The sequence below is a fragment of the Coturnix japonica genome, chromosome 3, assembly GCF_054131305.1.
Source record: "Coturnix japonica strain WE chromosome 3, WE-NBRP24, whole genome shotgun sequence".
In the NCBI taxonomy this organism is placed as follows: Eukaryota; Metazoa; Chordata; class Aves; order Galliformes; family Phasianidae; genus Coturnix; species Coturnix japonica.
This window is the reverse complement of record NC_140665.1, coordinates 35,438,595-35,460,741: the sequence shown is the minus strand read 5'-3', so window position 1 is coordinate 35,460,741 and position 22,147 is coordinate 35,438,595. Positions and strand designations below refer to the sequence as shown.

Here is a 22,147-nt window from a genome sequence, read left to right as displayed (position 1 = left end):
GAGAATAGTATGTTACACAAGGTGAACTCCCATTTGCCTCTTCAGATCTAAAGTCCCTACCTAGCCCTGTTCCACACAGAGGAGTGAGAGGTGTCCAAAGGTGTATTATTATCATTTTGTATTGTTTCTGATGTTTTCGGGGGACTTATGGAACACACAGCCCTTAAACACTGTTTTAGTAGAAGGCTGAAAACTTGATAGATTTATTCTTCCAACAGGAGGAAATGCTTAAATACAACACAGGGGACTGCAAGGTTTCCTAGGCAAATAGCTTGAGAAGGTTTGTAAATGGGAGAGAGTTCAATACTTACTTTAGATGTTGGGAGAGAGTTCAGTATTTACTTTAGATGTTGAGGAATAGGTTAGAGCACAAGCCAGTTGGTAAGTTAAAATAAGTAGCCAATTGGCAAAAGTATTTTTTCCAATACTTGAATATTGGAATTTCTTGTTCTGTGGAGCATATCTATCTATCTTAGCAGCTCCTGGATCTTCATCAACAACTTGTTGAATCAGTTTAGTAATTCATCTAAGTGTGCACTACTTCTGAGTAGAAGTAGTGAATTTCCTCATCAAGCCAACATTCACAACTCATTTGATAGTTTACTTAATTTTGTTGTCCCAGGGAAGGGAGAGCAGAATATTTCCAGGGTGCCAGAAGTGGGTGCAGCCCAGAAGCTTTCCATTCAGAAGTAGGCACAGTTCAACTCTTTCTAAAAGTGCTCTACTTACCTTTGTTCTCAAAGGACAGTATTTATGGAACAGTATGTAGATGAAAGGGCCATCCCTCTTTTCCCAGTACAGTTTCAAATCCTTCCAAGTAGTGCTTTTTTTTTTTTTTTTTTCCCCCCTGCTTTAGAATGATGCCAAGAAAACAAATACTATCACACCAATAAATATAGATATATCTAACACTGTAGACATTTGAGATTTTGCATTAGTCCTATCATGAAAACACAGCATTTTCCAAATAAAGACACCAACAGATAAAAAATGAGTTTGTGGTGAAGATTCAAGACAACATGGCAGAGCTAACAGGTATTTAAGCTCTGGAGAGATAAAGAGGAGGAACAGTAGCAGAATAAGTGGGATATCTTTTAGGTAATTTTCTAAGTTTATAAGATCTCCAAGTCTGACTTTGACTAAATTTTACGAGAAGTTGGAAATGCTGAAGGAAAGGAAAGTGCTTATCCTAAAGCTGTGAGTGGAAGATGCTCTGATGCAAACATAAAATATCATCAGACTTCATGCTTGAAAAAGAAACAAGAGTTTCTAAAACCCAAATAAGCAAATTTGCCTGTAAGTATGCTCACTGACATCCATGGTAGCCATGGGTTCTTTAAATCAGTGGCCTATTTTTGCACTGCTTAGCATTCAGCATGCAAGTCGAGAGGGTTTGTCCAGATCCTTCAAATGAATCAAGACTAGACTTGGATTTCATCACAGTTATTGTCGCCAAGACCATTGGATGTCAACCACCACAGCCAGGCCAAACTCTAATCAGGTAATTAGTTTCACTTGAACGCAGTGTTCCATGTTTCCTCCCAAACTGTTCTCATGTTATTCTGCACTGATGGCTGCTTTTCAGTAGTAGATAAAAAAACATATGCCCACTGTTGTGTGTTTTAGATAGAGAAGGGAGGGAATAAAACAGGAGTTACAAGGCTACATCCTCTAGAAAAAGACAGAGGATGCATTATACCAACACTCCTCAGACAGTCTCTTCTACTTCTTTTCTATATGCAGGAACACAAAGTAAATGCTCCAGCTCTACTGTCCTGCAGGGAAGAAGTTCAGTCCTTTCCAGCAGGGATATCACCTCTCCAGTTTCATTTATCTTACCCTGACATGGAAGAGGAAGGTATAAATCCATCAAAACGAGAGATGCACACTTTCCCCCACCCCTTTCTTAGCGAAACTCTGTCTTACCACACCTACACTTTCTCATCACAAAATGCAAGTTAAAAGACAACCTCCTTTTCACGTCAAGGATGGCTCTGAGTAGAAATCCTATAAAGGAATTCTGTAATGCTGACAGAGCTAGCAACTCAAAGCTTATAATGCAGAAAAATATTATAGTAGCTTTATAATTTCTGAAATAGTTTTATGTAGGCATGGGGAGCCATTCAACAGAATAAATAGGATTTATTCACTAAGTCTATGTTTATAACTAATAAAGCATTATTAATCAAAGCCACTATTGTACAGTTTTAAACCAAACTCTGCAGTACAGGTTAGCAAGAACTTTTACAGACACCCAGGAACACAACACCTATTTCTGTCATTGATTTCTATCAAATCTGAACTTTCTGATAAGTACAGCGACCACATCATTACTCTGGTTTACACTAGCTAGTCAAACGTGCATCCTCTCAGATCATGGAATTTCTAATCACAGGGCTGCCTCTTACTAACTCCTTCCTAAACCCTGGCAAACAAACCCCTATTGAAGCCATTAAGGGTGCAAACAAGGTCACCTGATGCCAGGAAAACACCATGGACTACATATGTTTTAGGTAATCACATGCAAAGAAAAGAGAAACTTCACTGTTCTCAGAGAAAGAGAACATTCTGACTCACTCAGCCCAAACGCAAGGCAGGCAATGTGCTGAACGCCGCCTGTCCGCAAACAGAGCAGAAAGAGAAGAAACAAAAATGTTCTGACTTCTGGCAAGGACAGCAGAGTTATGTCCTTCCTCCATATCAAGGAATTATATAGCAGGTGCTCTTTAGGAGTTGAAAACTGCTAACACTTGTGCAAATGCCAGCCTGGGTCCATCATTCCCGCTGCACTGAGGGGCTTCTCACGTCAAAGCTGATGGAAGCTGCTGTGTGATGGTTTGTTTTCAACTCTTTCAGGAGTTTTTGCTAGCTGCTGCAAGGCCTCTGTAGCCCTCCTCCCACCATTTCCTTTTTTCAGTTTGTGAGCTGGTGCAGAAAATAACTTAATCTTATAGTAGACATGAAAGAGGGCCTAGCTGCATTTACATTTCATATGTTAAGTTTTTATCTCTTTTAGATAAGGAAATCAGCATTTAGCATGAGTTCGCAGGCTCCTGAAACCTGTCATGCTGAAGCAGAGCTGTAAGGTACCCAAGAGTCTACAAAATCCTTGGCCAAGGAAGCAGGAATGCCAAGACCCAGCTAAGTAATCCAGAGAGGTCAGGGTACGCAGCCAGGAGGGGAAGACCCAGGTCTGCTGCAACTGCCTTCAGTTTTATTTCTTGTTTGTATCCAATTACTGTGTAACATAAAATATCTACTAAGTCAGGCTCCCTCCTGCATACCATCTTTCTGGCCGTATATCTCAATGCATTCTTGAAAATAGTCCAGCTCTGGAGCAGGACAGGCAATACTGTAGCCCCAAAAATAGCCTATAGTTTTGCCAGTAGGGCACTTCTCCAAGGATTAAAGCAATGGCTTTGACATCAGAATTCAAGTGCATCATTTTGGAGAAGACCACTGACACAGGACTGGGAGCTGTAGTATGAAAGACAGGAGAGCAACCATTCGTACCAAGTGAGTGCTCCAGAGTTTCTTTTAGAGACTTCAGTTTCTGAGCTTAAGATGCAGTTTGTGACTAGGAATTCCCATTTCACAGATTGGCCTGCTTAATTAATCTTCACATGATGAAAAATAGGAAGGGATGTAAGCAGAACCAGCAACTGTGTGATCCATTTTCTTGTTTAAGCATACACCTACAAACCACTAAGCATTATCAGCTTGCCTGGAAGCATCAAGCTCTCTGATGCAGTCATAAATACATTGGATTTAGTAATAAAAACATATTTTACCATCATCAAAAGTCTGTAAGAGACAATGGGAAAAAGAACAACAGAAAGATGAAAACCCCTAATTCAGAGACACTTTAGTTTATGAAAACTAAAATTTATAAGAGAAGAACTTGTCATGGCAGATTGTGGTTTCTCTTCTACTAGCAGCAAAAGAGTGGCAGTATAGCCTAAATTAAATCAAGTACAGTTTTGTGGTATGGTACATGTACACTCATGTGATTCCCTGCATCATTCTTTTCCAACCTGCAAACTTCAGAGGCTCAAAAGCTTTCCCTTGGGATCAGCAATTTGCTGACTTTGGGACTCAAAACTATGTTCTACTCCACCACTTTCTTATTATATCTAGTCAAAAAAAAAAACATGTACAAAACAGACATATGTTTATTGATGCAAGAACATGCTGTACATGGTCAGTTCTCAGCTTTTAAGATGGCACACAATAAGTGTTCCTTGAAGATAAGGAGGCAGTAACTTTTCAAAGAACTAAAACTTGGCTTTAATGACTTATGTGGGAAGCAAGAAAATACCAGATTCTCTACCAGGAAGCCAAAAATGCTATTTATTTATTAATGGCTAAGCATGACCCTAATGGTATAATGCTCAAATAAAGATGACACAAATGAAGCATCTTTACACAAGAGAAGCATTTGGTTCTACCCTCTCCCTTTGAAGTATCCTTTGGAAATTATTGATCCTGTGTCTCCAAACAACAGTAATAAATGAACACCGTGCTATATCTTTCTTTTTGAAGATGAATGGACCTCCTAGTGATTGATCCCACCATTAACAGATTCTCACAATTAAAATGCCAAGACTGAGACCACTGACTGCAGCAGAACTGGAAGCAAGTTACAACAACAACAAAAACCCAAAAAACTAGAAAATTCCTTGGCAGTTAAGTAAGTTCTACCATGTACAAGTAGTCCTTTTAAAACATCACTTTTAAACACCACTGCATGCACCACCAAAGGGCATAACTGTTTCAAAACCAGTAATTAAAGCTATTACAAAGAGAAGTTTGTCCACCCTCACCCTCTAAGAACCTTCTATAGTAATTTGGGAGAAAACAATTGTATTGCACCACAGACTGGGGAGAAAATATTTTACTTCAGAATTAATAAACTCCTCGCACCCTCACCGGCTGGATTGGATATAGATCTTTCCTCACCTTTATCCTTCCCTCTCCCTCTCACCACCACTTCTCTCCGAGAGAGACTCAACATAGCCTATGGGCAATGCCACAAAGGTGTGAAGGAAACAGGAAAGGTCTGCCCACAAACTGAATGCCTCAGGAATTGTTTTATTCTGACCAGGCTTTTGTTCAGCTTCCGAAAGGAGAAGGTGCAGAAGGGTTTCACCAATGCATAGCTGCGTTCTTCAGAAGAGAACAGCATTTTCCCCCAGAACTTAGACATTCTTATCAAGACAGTTCCTGCAGATGTTCAATGTAATGCAATTTAAAAAAGAGCACGTAAGTAGATTAAGCAGAAGTACACAGAACAAAGACACTATGGGGCCTGCTGACGTTCAGATAAAGCTAATTAGAAACAACTCATGCAATGTTACTAATTTCAGCTCTCACTATGAATTTTCTACAAATAAGAGTTTTATCTTGAATTTTCTCTGATAAAGCTGGGAGACTAAAAGGATTCCTGGTGTACGCATTCTAATACAAGAGGAATCAAGGATGCAATCAATCGCTGTTTTCATATTTAGCAACATGTACTGTGTCAGATACATTATTTTTAGGATAGTAGCAATTATGAAGAAAATTTGAAGCTTTGTCTACATTTGGCATTAAACCCGACCAGATAGAACCCTATTTTCTTCCTTTAAAGTTGTCTTCTTTCTTATCTACTTTTCTGCCACCAGAAATCCACTCTTACTACTACGATTTCCTTCTTTCAGGAACTTGGGACAAGCACATTAGAAGCAGGTTTGAATGCAGCTGCTCATTTCATCAGAGTTAAGAGATCACATTACTCTTACGCTCCTCTTTGCACTGACACCTTGACAGGAAGTATATTGATTTAAAGACGCTATTACCGATATATGGCACTAAGTTCTCCACAGGCTGAATCTTCCTGATTTTGCAAAGCTTCTAAACCCGGGCTTCAATTTTCTTTCTTTCATTTACTTTTCTCTCTCTTTTTTTTTTTTTTTTTTTTTTTTTTTTTTTTTTTTTAATAGCAGCGTTAATGCTAGATGAGTTCAGAAAAGTCTATCATTTTTTCAAGCCAGGGCAAGGAGCAGCCTTTGGATATTACAGTCAAGATGAGATCTAGAGTTCCAGGAGACTGCAGTGTGTCTAAAAAAATAGTATTGGTGAAATTTGCTATGTTTTTGTGTTGTTTTTTTGTTTTGTTTTGTTTTTTGTTTTTAATACATTTTCCAATACTTCCATCTGTGATAAATATCAGTACTCATAAATAATATATATACCATAATAATAATAACTTACACCTACTCTTAAAAAAAAAACAACAAAAAAACCACAACATTTTTAAGAAATGCAATTCCTAAGGCAATCATGCAACCAGCAGAAAATATCGAAGGAATTAGCTCCTAGTTTTGTTCTATTTTAAGGCTAAATTTTACCCAGCTATTTAACAGCAGCAAAGTTTCAATCCTACAACTGCAACAGCATTTCTCAGTTTTACACGTGGAAAAGTAAAACACAGATGAGGAAGAAAAGTGGCAACATATGTAAGAGTTAAGTCATCCTATAACACTCAGGCAATGAAGCAATCCCATTTTTAGGACAATCAGAATATACAGAACTAAGGTGATGATAGAATACTAAAAGGTAACTGGACAAAGGCTTTTTGGAATATTGTTATGATCAAATCTCCTAAATTTTATTGCAATTTTAGCTTCAGGAACTTGTGGTTTTAGAGCGAACCACAGTCAAATGTCTGCCTGGTGAGCACATGTGAATAGTCCCAAGCAGAGTGAGATGTCCTTCTCAGAAGTGTCTGTGTAGTCGTAAGCACTGGCAGCACATGCAACATGAGGGGGGGAAAAAAGGGGAGTGGGAGGAGGGAAAAACCCACAAAATAAAACCAGATTTCTGCTTACTGCCCATGAGGTTGATTTTCTTTCTCCCAACCTGGTTTTGGAGAATGCTACACTGAAGGGATGGGAGGAATAAATAAAACTCCTTGGATACAAGGAGAACAGCTTTTTGGAAAGCACTGAAAGCTAGCCCTCCTATGAATCTAAAAATGTGTCTATTCATGAACTAGGTTGAATAGATACTTGCTCTCCTTTTCAGCATTCTTCAGCTTTTCAGCATAAGATAAAGAGCCCCACATAGGCAAGTCATTTCTGTTTGGACATGAACATTTTGTCCAGCATGCAATAATAGCCTACATTTAACTTTATTCTTCTGTGCAGAAGGCAGATGGTACACTCCCACTTGGCAGTGTTTCATTCGGGAGAAAACAGCAGAATTCTGCCCTTGGGAAACTGAAAGCTAAATAGGAAGAGAAGTGGTGGCTTGAGCAAACATCTTCATCTGTGACCATCCCTCAGCCTGCTGGAAAAGAGAAGAGTCAACACACGAATGGGGAAAGTTCAGCACTTAAATACAATAGCTCATTTCAGTGCTTCCTTGCTAGAGAATCGATGCTACAAAAGACTATTTGCAATGAGTTGTCTCCATTATATTTTCATTGTTTGCATTGCAGCAGAACATAGAAATCTCATCCAAGATCAGAGCTTGACTAAGTGGCACAGCTTCAAAATGTCTGTAGTCTAACTTGGTGAGCAACATATGGTGGGACCAGAATAGAGCACAGAGGGGAAATGAGTTGCCAGAGGTCAGAAATTAACTGGGAACAGTTTCTAATGTATTCTAATCACATCATATGATACCAATACTATTCCTTTTGCTCATCAATACAGATTTGTTATATTTAGATAAGCATTTACTTAAGAAACACTATACATAATTAACATAAACATCAAAAAATGTTAAAGTTGTTCTAAATGAAAGTGACGAGCGCAGTTTCCATGATTTTTGCTAGAAGAGATATGGGGTTAGAAGCTGTAATGCTTTGCATCTTCAAACAGTGCCCTATTTTCAGAGAACAAAGTTCACTTTCAAGCTCACAATATGGGACAAAACCATTAGTCTTCAATACACATGCATTACTGTACTTGTTACATTTCCGAAAGAAGGCATCTGGATGAGGTATGTTCTACAAGAAAAAATGAATCCGGTACCTTAAAACACCATAAAAATGCTCATCAGAATTACTGTTTGCTTCTCCTAATAGAAAAATGTAATTCCTTCTGCAAACCAATAGGCTGCATGTAATCTTGTATATGCAAAACAACACATTAATCAACAGACAAGTAAAATCTACATTTTCTAGATTCAGTTATTTGCATTCTGTCAAGTTCTCTCTGTAAGACGTCCTCAGTTTCTACATTATGATTCTTAAGTAGTCATGTTCACGTTTGAAAATCTAGAATATTATTTACAGTCTAATATTTACATTGTGAAGTTTAAGGAGCCAATGTCTTATTTGTAGAGTTGAAATACAAATGATTCAAGTAAGAACTGTTTTCATCTCAGTATACAATGGGTAGCCCTTCTATAAGATAGCATGCAAATTCCCATACACACAAAGTTTCAGACATGCATCTCACTACTTTCCAGTTCACTGCTTGCAAGAAACACTACAGTTCAGTTTTTCATAAAGAAGTTCTCCTTTAAAACAGCTTGAAGAGTTTTTCAATTGCATTTTTTTCTCAGCTTAAATTTGCCTGAAAAAGCCTCAGTTCTGCTGACTAAAGCTTCTAACAATTCTGAGGACAGAAAACTTAATGGACAAATAAAACAACTAATAAGCCAATCCAGCCTGTTAGTCCCAGCCAGACCTATGCCAGGCAAATGTAACTAAGTGCCTTACCAGAATAGTTACTTTCAGAGAACAGCATTTTTTTCTCCTCATCAATGCTGAATTCAGAGATTTTTTTCTTAATTCTTTGGTTAGTGATCAACATTGAATTACACATCTGACAATTCACCACAATTACAGTTTTTAATCCACTGACCAAATTTCAGACAACTTGGACAACAAGACAGTTTTGAAGCTTCTATTGCATTACACTGTGTTTTCTCTGAGGGTGTACGGGAAGGCATGAAAAGTATTTCAGATGAGGGAGGGGCAGACAAGACAACGATATCAGTGTTTGGTACTCAAAGAGGTGCAATTAGGACAGAGGACATTTAAATTTACTATAGCAGACTGGCAATCAAACACAACCATAGAAAATCAGAATCTGTGGGCTCTAATGGTCACACGTAATGCAAGATATATTCAAACAAAATGAGTCATGCCCAAGTTTTTACTGTGTTCTCCTGCTCAGGGTGTAAGCTGGCCCAACAGTTAAGAAAATCTTGTTTTTGCATCACACACTGATAGATGCCAGGTGAGAATGCATCACTGCTGAAGACCATGTATGGTATTACCATTTGGTCGATCCTGTAATATCTTGGATCCTTTTCTGTTCACAAACCTGGGGAGTTATGTTTTCTTGTCTCCTTAAGAACACCAGAATTTGTTTGGCTTGTTTTAATGCTTACTTATATTTTGTGGATTAAGCGATGGTCCATCAGCATTCCTGTTTAACTAAACTACTTTTGTTTCAAATATTTAACTCAGCTATTAAGCTATTCACTCAAAGTCTCATATGAGAAAATTCAGGTACAAGCTGAAGTTCAACAGAAATTTTTGAGTGCTGAGAAGGACAGAAACCATGTGCTCTGATGGCTGCCCGTATGCAAGCCTATAAATTATGATGAATTTTGTAATTCAAAAACTTCAGCATTATATGGCTTCTTGGTTATGGTAGTACATACATCAACTGATGTCTTGGTCCATGTTCCTCAGTACAGAATCATTCTGATCTTTAGTGTCAAGTTATTCTGTAAGTTAACTGCATAAATTCTCATTTATACATTACAATTCAATCGATATTTACAAGCTGACAATACTATTTACCAAAGACAGCTGTCAGCTGAACAAAATAAAAATCAAATCAGCTGATGCTCAGCACCTGCTAAAAGTACAAAACAAGCAAGGTGCTATAAAGTCAGAAATACAATTAAAATTGTAAATAGATATGCAGCAGTAATTTAAGTATTTAGCAATGTTAAGCTTTTAAATTCCATTTTCTAGATACATTGGGAAACATATAGCACACAGAATGAAAGGACAAACTACAGGTTATTCATCATTATTGACAATATGATGTGTTGCTTAACCAGAAGCTGAATTTTCAGTGAAATCCTGCAGGATGACCTGCACTTCAGGAAAGTTTACATTCAAACACTGGAAACTTACTCTATCCCTCCTACTTCACACTGGAGGCAACACATGGCTGCCCCACATCTATGTTCTTGAGGCTTTGATTCATGCACTGCTAAGTGATTCTCCCTCCAACATTGTCCTAAGAATGTAAATATTTGTTCTGTCTGTATTCTGGTTTACAGACTTGGCCCATTATTGAATATGAAGGTTGTAATTCAATCATAGAAGGATCTGTTGCCACGCATAAACTAGGATTTTATATTTTATGACTTAGGCTTTGCAGAGCAGACATCTTGCTACTCACCTCCCCCTCTCCTTGCCCATGACTGAATTATGGTTCTCTAATTGAAGGCTAGTATTATTCTATTTCTCTTCTTCTACTGAGAGGAAGACCAGAGCTATCATTCTGAATACACACCAAGCCACAGGAGCCTGGATGAGATACTTTAATGACAAGTCCTCCTACACAGCACATTTGCAGTCTTTCTGCTAATTAATTTGATTTCCTTTGTCTGGACTAACGTAATAACAGTAAGTTATGCTCATTTAAAGGAGGATTGTTAGCCTTTCAGTTCCCTTCAAATGAGTTAGAAAGAAGAGTCAATAGACTGGAATCTGTGGGAGACTGACTTTGTCCTTGATTACACCACTGCTTGTGTTTTCCCTTGACCAACACTTTGTCTCCAGGAGAACCTGAGACAGTCCTATCATCAGAGAAAAGACTATAATCAAAATCAGATATTGTTGGTATGTGCATGGCAAGGCAGACACAGTTACACTGAAGGGTTCAGTCTGCTATGTACTGCAGTCAGCATCTTTCTTCCTGGCAATCATTTGGCATTTTCTGTTCACAGCTCCTGACATCCACAGAGGGCTGAACAAACATATAATTAAAAACATACAAGCTGATTTCTTTATATGTCCATGTGCCACTAGACAAGCAAATCAGAAGCAAAAATAATATTGGGAGCTGAACTAACAACTCGTTATTTGGAAAGAGAGATCTTCATTCAGTAGTCTTTACGATTGCAACTGTGAAGCTGAATAGTCTCAAAGCTGAGCTGTCAGTCAGACAGAAGATTTGGGAAAGAGAGTGACGCATGACAAACAGAGGAACCTGGATATGAAAATTCAGTGTTTTAAATCAAGTGGACATATCTAGTTTTAAAGCCCATAAAGAAAAGAGTCAAGGACTTATGTACCATCTATGTATAAATTGAATGAATGCACACATTTCTTAATCATGGCAGGAGAGATGCTCCCTATAGCTGGAGAGTAAGAGAAGCCTACAGAGAAAATCCCTAACATCTGCACACAAACACAGAGAAAAGAGCCAGAACTCCCCTTCTGTTGGCTGTTTCAGATCGTTTCTAACCTTTTATCTAGCGATGCATTTGTCATTTTGCAGAATCAAATAGGGAACAATTCCAACTTACAGATCTACTGGTTTAGAGGTGTTTTTTTTTTTGGTCAACATTCATTGAGGACTCTTTACATAAACCCAAGCAAAAGATGAAAAGCACAGAGATGCTCTTTATTAACTCAAAGTGACCTTGTTTTTTAACAGTGCCACAAGCCATTCCTACTGCTTCATAACTGTTAGGTTTAAATATTTTTTCATTACTTTCATCCTAGATCTAACTTAGGCAGCACTTCACTGAATCCAGGAGAGATGGCACTTCTGTTCACCTGTGATTACTGCTTACAAAAAGATAACAAGACTCCATTCCATATAGCTGCTTAATTTGAGAGTTCTGCAAAGTAGTTTGGTTGTTCACAGTTTTGCTTTGTTTCTTATTACAAAGCTGCCTTACTACAAAGCATTACAATCTAAATTAGTCATTTAGTGGTGGTTTAAGCATTTATGTATTTCTTGCTGAGGCAATAAGAGAGAGCAACCAGCTGAAGGGTCAGCACACTACTTGTACTAGTTCTAACATCAGCACAAAACTGCACCACTCTATTAAACAGTCAGTTGGCTCAGCAACTGAATGCAGTCTTCATCACTTGCCAAGATCCATTTTAGCTGATCAGACCAAATAAGATCATCCCTAGATAATTCTAAGGAAAATCTGCCTCTCTATAGCTTTGCTTTGGTCCTTGGTGAGTAATTCACATAGCTGTAATTGATTTAATACAAAAGTAGAAGCAACAATATCAAAATTACTTTCTCAATTATAAACACAGCTTTTCCTACTTTCTCCTATGTTTTAATTAGACAGAAGAGTTACCAACTAAACTATGTGTAACATCAGATTAAGAAAACTGGATTCACAAATGAAAGAAAAATATTTTATGATACAATGAAAACCAGGCATGCTGAAAGGCTATATCTTCATGTTATGCACAAGCTGGATAAAATGTCAAGTTCTGATCCTTGGTTTGCAGTTCTCATCAGCTGAACTAATAGATTCCTATATCTTACTTATTTGCCTTTTGAAGGAGAGAAGTGACAAAAAACTGGTTCTAAGATGCTCATAATGTAAAATTATCAAATATTTAAAAACAAAGAAGACATGTCACAGAAATAAAATGAAGCACCCCTTTTGCCTCAGCAATGCTAAAACTCAAAGGAGTTACAGAATGGCTTGGACTGGATCATCTAGCTCCAAGCCCCCTACAATGGGCAGGATTGCCACTTACTAGATCAGGCTTCTCAGGGACCTATCAAAGGCACTGAACATCTCCAGGGATGTGGCATATATTATATACTCCTTTTAAGTACTGGAAGGCTGCAATAAGGTCTCCCCAGAGTCCTCTGTTCTCCAGATTGAACAAGTCCAGCTCCCTCAACCCTTTCTTCATATGAAAGGTACTCCAGCTCTCTGTGCAACTCTATGCTCCTCCCCTGGACTCACTCCAACAGCTCTATGTTTTGCTTCTGCTAGAGGCCCCAGGCCTGGATGTAGTACTCCAGATGACACTACCAAAAGGGCAGAGCAGATGGGGGCAATTGCCTCCTGCACTCTAATTCTCATGAACTGAATAATAATGCTCAGATGTTTTCAGCTTTAAGATATTGATATCTCTTTGAAAGTAATTTAAAAAAAAAAAAAAAAAAAAAAAAGTTGAAAGAACAGTTTTGATGAACACTTTGGAAATCTTTCACTCCTACTACACAAAGAGCAAAAAAGAAACAAAAAAAATTTTTTTTCAACTCTGAACAGTCAAAATGAGCTCACCTATCTGAACAGTTACTAGCTTGGCAGACAACGTTTTTCTTATATGACCCTGAGAAGCTTCTAATTAGCACAAAGACCAAGGAACATTAATTGCCATTTGGCAAAACTCTGCTCATTAAAAACACAGGACAAATAAGTGTGTTTTCTTTTCTTCCTACCCCCCACTTCCCTTGTTTTATAATGAGAATGACATAAAAGTGTGCATGGCTAAATGAGAACAAGTTTAGAATTTAGTATCTACAAGGGATGCTCTGAAAGTGATGCTTCCTGCATCATTATATTGGCCCAAAAGGCAAATGGTAGTGGTCAGTCAGTAGAGGTTAAACCTTTCTGCCAATATTCTGTTACATTTTGTCACCATGCGACAACAGCAGAGGAACAGTCTGACAAAATGATGCCTGACATGAAAGTGCATATGAAGCAAAAGTGTGGAACTGAATTCCTCCAAGCAGAAGAAACGGCACCACTGACCACTGATGTTTGCTAAATATTCATGGAGACCAAACAATGGATGTGAGCACAGTGAGGTGGTGGTGCATTTCAGCAGCGGTGACAGTGTCATGCAAGGTAAGTCATGCCACATCAAAAAATGAAAAGGCATAGCTAATGGCGGTGACTGTGTTAAAAAAGAGGGTCTTCTAGCTGTAAATTTACTCTACCAAATAGTGTTATGCTATTTCTGTATGTTGTAGTTTCCATGCAAGTAAATAGGAGGCAGGCATTCCATTCGGAGCAACCTATGAGTATACACCTTAGAAGGCTTAAGGAAAGGACAATTAAGCTAATCTAAATAGAAAAAAAAAAAAAAAAAAAAAAAGATAATTCATCATCATACCATATATTTTAAGCAAAATCAATGGTACTGCATAGCAGAACAGGAAAGACTGCAAGACAGGCACATCTGAGTTAGCAGAAATAGATATAAGAAGGAAAGCTACTGTGTGAATTTACAGAATTAAGTACAGAAAGAAAGACTTCATCTAGATACTGTGGTTTTAGCAATAACCTCTCTATGACTATTCTCCACCCCCTGCAGAAAAAAAATATTTTTTAAGGCATCTTGCCAAATCCACAGTAAATCATCTAAAAGCAATCAGAGATGAGATTTGGAGACACTTTAGAAATAGGTGACAGGGACATAACTGTCACTTGAATCAACACAAACAATACGGAATACTCTTGTTCCCACACCTACAAAGCCTCAGTTTTCATCCTGAACTGCAGCATTGTTCATTTATCTAAATTCCAGTGCCTCCTTAGGGTGCACAGATGCACTGCTGGCTGTGTGGCAAAGCCATCTGTTATGATTCACACAGAAGGCAGACAAAGATTAGGTGCCACTCAGAAGCTCCCTGGATGTTAGTAGTACATGCACACTGAGCCAATGTCACCAAGTTGAACAGCATTAACTACTACCAGCCACTCAGATATTCAGCCAGAGGGGGCACAGCTACTCACCCTTCCCTTAAACAACTTTTCAATAAGATCTTTCCCACTCGTGAATATAATAATCAGAATCTCAATGAGATTACAGGAGGTAATACAACTGATATCCCCCACCCTGCAAAAAATAACATGGAGAAGGGTAGAGTGGAAGAGCAGAGCACAATGAGGCATTACCCATTCTTTCCACTAAAGCAGGATAATTAGGCAGAGAATAAAAATAAAACTCCTGGACATAAAGAGATTTAAAACAAGAGAGCCCACCACTAGTTTTCAGTGATTAATCTATCTGTGTGATGTGGAGTGTAAGATCCCTGAATTATAGTATCAACATGCTAAACTAGGCTTTTGAATCCAAATTAAAATAATCACATGCCTAAAGAATGAAAACCTATGCCTTTCTCTTTTAGTTTAACATTCTGAAAAGAATAATGCAGAATGCGCATTCAAATAAATGTGCCATCTACATACATACACACAGTGGAACAGCACAGTTGCACTTTCAGGTAAAGTACCAGAGCAGAGAAAACCCCGTGTCTGACCTTGAGAAATAACCAAACAGCAATTAATGTCAGCTGGATATATTTCAAACTGTAACCCGTGGCCCTCTGAGATAAACCTGAAGTCATCTCTTGCAGTCAACCCATCCAGCTTGGGTGTAGTTTAATTAATTTAAACTGTAAGCTGCAGTCCCTCTGCCCCAGGCCCCACCACCACCACCACCTCCCCTCCACCCCCTCCTGCCTGCTGCAAAAGTGTGTGCATGCACACAGTCCTCAGTCACCCTGTGCCAGCACTAACAAGCAGGCAGCCATACAGTCAGCAAGATGAGCTGGCTGATCCAGCTGAATGCTATATTTTCTGTTTGGCCAAATGGCCTGCAAGATCAGTAGTACCACTGGGACTCCGTGCCAGCACAGGGCTACTCTGCCCTGTCAGTCCCAGCCTTCATCCAGCCGCCATACCACACCCTGATACTGCTTCCTACTGGGGCCTGGGAATGCTGTCACCCAACTTACCTGTTTCAGGGTGGAGGAGGCTAATGTAACTGGGAGGGTGTGGCTGATAAAGGTGCCGCTGACTGATGGAATGACATGCTTTTGCTTTCTGTGTGGGATGCATGGTCTTTATGTATAAATGGCTCACTGTTAGGACTACTACAGCCTGCACCGCAGCAGAGAGAGGAAATGATATAAAATAACGATAATAGGGATAGAATGTGAAGTTTATATCACCTCATAAATATGCTTCAGCTGTCTCACTAGAGATAACTAGTGCCATTTCAGATTCCTGAGGTGTCTGTATAGGCTGCTGCATCAGAGAGAGCCTCTATGACAGATGTACAGACATCCACAGTGCCCACTCAAAGCCAGCTGAGAAAGGCACGGTATTCAAACAGGCACAGGGCTCAGCTGCTATGATAACCAGCTCTCTGCCAGTTCATCATTCTGCTGCAAAGATGCAGGGACTCAATTTTTTTCTGTGTCTTAAACACTACAGCTTTTATTTAAAACTATATTTCCAGAAGAGGCATGCATCATTTATCTAACTTCCTCAATAGATATGGGATTCTTAAAAAGAGGATCTTTTATCTTATCTTGAAAATAAACTCCACAACTACAGTACAAAATTAGATGTTAAAAGTGGAAGCAGCAGCATAAAAATGTGGTGTAGGTGCTGCATTCTCCTTCCTTGGAGTGTCTCACTTTGTAAGTTAAAAAGTTTCTTCCACCAAGACTTTGGGCTTTTAAGTGAATCTAAATGTAAACATTTGCCCAACTTCCCATTCAGAATAGAGTACTGGAACCATAACAAAAGTTGCTCATGTGTTCTGATTGTTCAATTCACATCGATTTTTATCCTTGTAAGGCAAAAATGTAAGTTGTGCGCACTTAAGACATAACAAGGTATGGAATTATAATACTAATGCACGAACAAGGAAAACAAGGAGATACGTTTTCTAGGACCACTCATTCAGCAGAAGACTGAAACAGCATCTCACCAGTCAGCAGCTAAGATGAAGCTTTCAATGTGAAAGCTCATCAACTTGTATTTCCCACTAGTCAAAAGGTACATATACCACAAGCTATCCAAAGGGCACAGAACTTGCACATAAAGCTTCTTACTTGTTACCAAGTAAAAGCATCCTGATTCTCCAAAAATCCACAGGATTTTGTGTACAACACAGGCTGACATTTTCCCATTAAAAACAGTTGTAGTTAAGCAGAAATATATTTATATGTACAAGGGCTAAGCTCTCATAGAGGTATGAGCTCACAGCATTCCAGTAATTAGAACTCTCATTATGTGACTACAGCTTTAAACTAACACATTAGAAGTTAAGAAAACAATTAATACATTTCCTGTATCCAGATCCAAAAGCCTGCTAAAGGAATCAGCCATTAGAAGAAAGGTTTAATAGCATACTTTGAACAACAGCAAGTCAAAAGCACCAGGGAACACACTCTATCCACTTGTAATTAAAACTGAGATGAAAATTGTTATCATGGCTGGATAAATTTGTGTTTCTGAACAAAGTATATTTAAATGGAAGAATCTGTCTATCATATCATATTTTTAGCTCTTATTTTTCATCAGTTGTCTCAAGTAATATTTACTCTTCTTAAACAAAGACTTGGTTTCTGTACTTTACTGACAGTCTGCTGTGGTTTCCATATATACACACCAAGCTATCTGTTGTTTCTGCGTGCACTGATATCTCTCACAGTGGTGGTCTCACAATAACCAATGGTCTCACAGTGTCCCAACATGTCCCACATGAGGACAAGAAGCTTCTCGTCACATAGAAACTTAAAAAAAAATTTCAAAAGTAGAAGACAGCCTAAGTTATATGCAAATCTCAGGAGGGTGGGGGTTAGAGGAGGAAAGTGGGGAAGTCAGATCTATACTTTGATAACTGTATTTTGAAGACATAAAAAACAAATCAAAGTTCTGGTTTTGGACTTGAAAATATGGCTCCACCAAGTACACAGGTTACATACATGAAATAACAGGTTATGTGCCTGTGATTCTATGATTCAGTAAAGCCATGAGTATTTCTAGGGGCAGGGAAGAGAACTGAATCATCTATATATATGGAAACTAAAATGTGGAAAGATTGCAAAGTTAGGGATCTTTAATACAAAGAAGCAAAGACCAAAGAAATGTTGTTAATACTTCCCAAATGCACAGAAGAACTGCAGAACAGAACAATCTTTACCTTTCATGTCTACAAACACTACAGCGCCATCAAAGATTTTAAAAAATACTCCCATTAACAAGCCTAATACACAAAGTGAGGCAATGTAGTAGATACGTCTATGTTTGTATACCTTACCTTTATGTACCATTATACAAAACTAGCCATATGTTTAATACATTAAAGTCTGCTAACTGTGAAATTACCAAGTTTATTATGCAGATACTGCAATATATTTTCAAAATTCAAGACTTGGTTTCTTTTGCTGCAGGCAGAATATTTAACATTTCGTTAATAATTCTCTGTTGTCAATAGAGGCCAATATTAAAAATTCTGGAAAATATCTAGCTATTTAGAGGACATGCTGCATTGTTCATTTGTTGTGGAAGAAGAATTTAATTTATAAAACATTAGAAAATAAGTATTTAAAGCTTGGTTATTTATAAAACACACACACTTTTCTACAGAAGATGTTAACATACTTCAGTATGTCCAGAGGAGCCTATGAAGCTGGTAACCAGGGCTGGAGGGCACTACCACCAAGGAGAGGCTGCACACATTAGGACTGTCCAGCCTGGAGAAAAGAAGGCTGAGAGGTGACCTCATTGTTCTCTACAACTTCCTCTGCAAGGGAAATTGGTCTCTTCTCTCCAGTAACCAGTGATGGAACATGAGGCAATAAAACAAAGCTGTGCTAAGAGAAGTTCTGACTGGACATCAGGAAAAATTCCTTCATTGTGTAGGTGGTCAAACACTGTAAGAGGTGTGCTAGAGAGGTGACCATAATAGGCCACATCTGCCAGTGTTCAGAAGGCATTTAGATAATGCCCTTAATATATACACTATATTTTGGTTAGCTCTAAAGCAGTCAGCCAATTGAACTATGTAATCCCTGAAGGTCCCTTCCAAATTAACTCTACTCATCTTTGTTTCAAGACAGAAAGACAAAACTGGTGATTTACTAGGTGTGGGTAGATGATACCACGCCAACGGGCCAAGAGAAGTAGCTAGCAAGTACCTGGGGGCATGGCTGGGCAATGTGATGGCACCATGGAAGCTTCTAGAATATTACCTCCTGATCTCAATCCAATGTTTTAAATAAGTCACATTTAATGATGACCTTCGCAGTTAACTGCTCCTTACTTCAAGCCTGAATGCCATTGCTTTTTATGTCTAGTAACAGCAGTCTGAGGGCCTTAGTTACCATTGCTCACCAATTAGGGCATAAGCAATTTGGCCAACATGTGCAGTCTTCTGTAGGAATAAGTGGTCTAGAAGGCATAGGAAGCTTTTTCCCTAAGTCATTTGATATATAATCCCTTTCAAGAGCACTTCTGCAACTCTTATCTGTTCTCAAATGTTGATGAGACAGGTATTAAATAAAACATTGAAGTATGCCAGTATCCAAACTCCAGACATGGACACAACCATCTTCACAGAGATGTGAGGCAAACACACAGAATTTTATATAGCCCAAAACATTTGTACTGTCCTAAGAGCAAACACCCAAATTCCTCTCTATTTGTAATACTCATAATTAAAAGGTGTGGAATAGTTTGTCAACAGTTGTCATCATAAAGCTATAACATTTGCCCTATAATCACAGTAATACCATACGAAGATGTATCTAATGTTCAACCCTTCCTTTCCCACAAAACCCAACAATTAAATAAAGCAAATTGTTCTCAGACAGAAACTAAACACACACTGGAATCACATTTCAGTTTCCCATCTGCCTTGTTTATCCTTCCAAAATTGGGACAAGTTTAGAAATTCCATTTATTCGTTTTGACTAATTCCCCAAAATTAGTCTACAAAGTAAAGGTATCTCTTCAATGTTTTCTGTGAGTGGAACTGCTCCTCTGACAGAGAATAGAGTATTCCTGAATATGTTTAAGTGGTAGCATGATATGGCATTATGAGGTTCCCTAAAAGCCAGAAAGGTCATCCATCTATGTACAACTTCCAACAGATAAAAGCTGTTATTTTCTAACTGTATTTCAAATCTTCTAACTAGAGTAGTTTCTGCAAGAAAACAGTCACTTTTGTACATTTTTTAAACCAGTGTTACAATATATTCTTGTTACTTCAGGAAAAACAACGATCAATTGGATATATATGTTCAGAATCTAAAAAGAAGTACATCTCTAATGGTGAAGGCATTGAGACAAAGGGAAAGTTGAATACAAGATAGAATTCTAAAACAGATTAGCACAATATAGTGTAACTACCCTGCTAAGCTATAGAGAGTAAGATGAAAGCCTTCATACAATATTGCAGCATTTGCTACTAACAAGAAGATCCTACCATATCTCTTCACTGTGCTCAGTAAGTCCAGGAATAAGAGAAAGGAAGAAAAAATGGAGGATTATTTGAAAATTTTTATCTTCAAATTGTTTCAAAGTATTTATATGACAAATATTGACTGCATTAAAATAAGTGGAAAAAGTAATATTTTATTCCAACAAAGCCAATAATTTTTCTTCAAAGGAATGTCAGTATAGAGACTTTCAGATACTTTCAGGTTTACTATACACAGCCATTTAGACCAGTCAAGGAACTGCATTCAGGTCATTAAAGAAAGAAATACTATTAAAATGCACCATCACTTTCAAGTTACAAACAGGTGATTACAGACAAATTGTGATGGAAAACAGGTGAAATATATATATAATATTATATTTTCTAATTTGAATATTTCTAATATTTGAGTACTTCTAATACTTTCATGTATTTGAAATTGTATTTTACTTTCTGTTAATCAAACCTGATTTGTCTGAACAAGTGTAAAAAAAGCACAAGAGAAAGTTCCACAAATATCTGTTTTCTGCCAAGTGAAATATTCTAAATAAATCTACAATACCATAGTTAACCCTAGTCTTAGCTACAGTGCTCCTCACATATACAAGGACACTGGTAGCTGAACAGGTTCTATAAACAAGAGCTTAAAAGTTACTCCACCAAAAGTGTTTGCAAGAATGAACTGCTGGCCTTTTTTTAAAGATATGAAGCCTGGCTATAATCCTATTACATGAGCCAACGTTAGCCTCAACTTTTCTGCTCCTTGGTTTTATGATTTAGATAGTCTTAAATGAGACATCCAAGAATGGTTCAGACTCTCGTCACAATACATTATAAGAATTTTGAGACTACAATAACTAAATATTAACACTCCATAGCCAAATAGCTCCTAGTGTTATCTTATCTTCCACAATCTCAGTTACTGAGTTTTAAAAAGAACTTAATGGAAGATCATTCAGACTGAAGAAGAGGGAGAAAGAGCTGGAATACAACAGAGGGGAAAAAATATAGAGGCAAGGACCTCCTCCTACATACTCCGCCACCCAGTCTCCAAAGATATTCATGCAATTTTTCCTCTTGTTAGCTTTTTCAGACTCTCAAGGTATCACTCTATGTGCTTATCACAAGCTCCACTCTTTTTTTTTTTTAAATATTCTCTGCACAAAAATATCACCAGCTCCACATTTTATCACTCAGGAAGTTCAAGTGAATTCCATAAAGCCATGTATCTGCACACTGGAGTATTCTTTGGTCAGCTTCCTTTTCTTCTCTTCATACCAGTGCTATAGAAAAACATGGAACCATGCATTCCTTCTGAGTGCAATTAAACTGTACTAAAACAATCAACAACTAGCTTGCTGCCATCTCCCACCAATGTTGAGGTATGTTCCATGTTGACCAATACCTGACTGACTATAAAACTGACTACATACACTATGACTGCCATGTTATCTAAAACACTAAAGTGCAATCGGAATCACCCTGTACCTAACTAATCTCCACCACTGACTTCAACCAAATTAAGATTTTATCCATATGTTTACTTTAGAGACATTAGTCCTTAAGTCATTAGGATCAGTTTCGGCAACAGTGACAAACAACAATCTGTTTTCTGGAAGCTAATGGTAACTTTCCCACAATGTGTGCATTAATTGCAGGGTTCTTAACAGTTTGTTGTTTGGTACAGCTTCCTGGCTGGGAGGACCAAGTTTCTGCCAATTGGCTGTTCCAGGCAAATAAGGCAAATATTAAGCAAAGAAATTTTGTTCCTATCTTTCCTTATACAATGCTAATATAGCATCAAAGAAGTTGACTGTCATGTTGCTTTATGTACAAAATCTTGTACTGGACTTTGTCCTTGTAAAATTAGAAGTTACACAGCAGTTTCTTATCTTGTACTGAAATCAT

At 38.0% G+C, this 22,147-nt stretch overlaps 1 protein-coding gene across 1 annotated transcript in view; it reads right to left on the bottom strand.

The window, feature by feature from the left end:
* The window catches only part of GREM2 (gremlin 2, DAN family BMP antagonist), a 39,264-nt gene that overhangs the window by 3,197 nt on the left and 13,920 nt on the right, over positions 1–22,147 (bottom strand). The gene's annotated exons all lie outside the window — the stretch shown is intronic.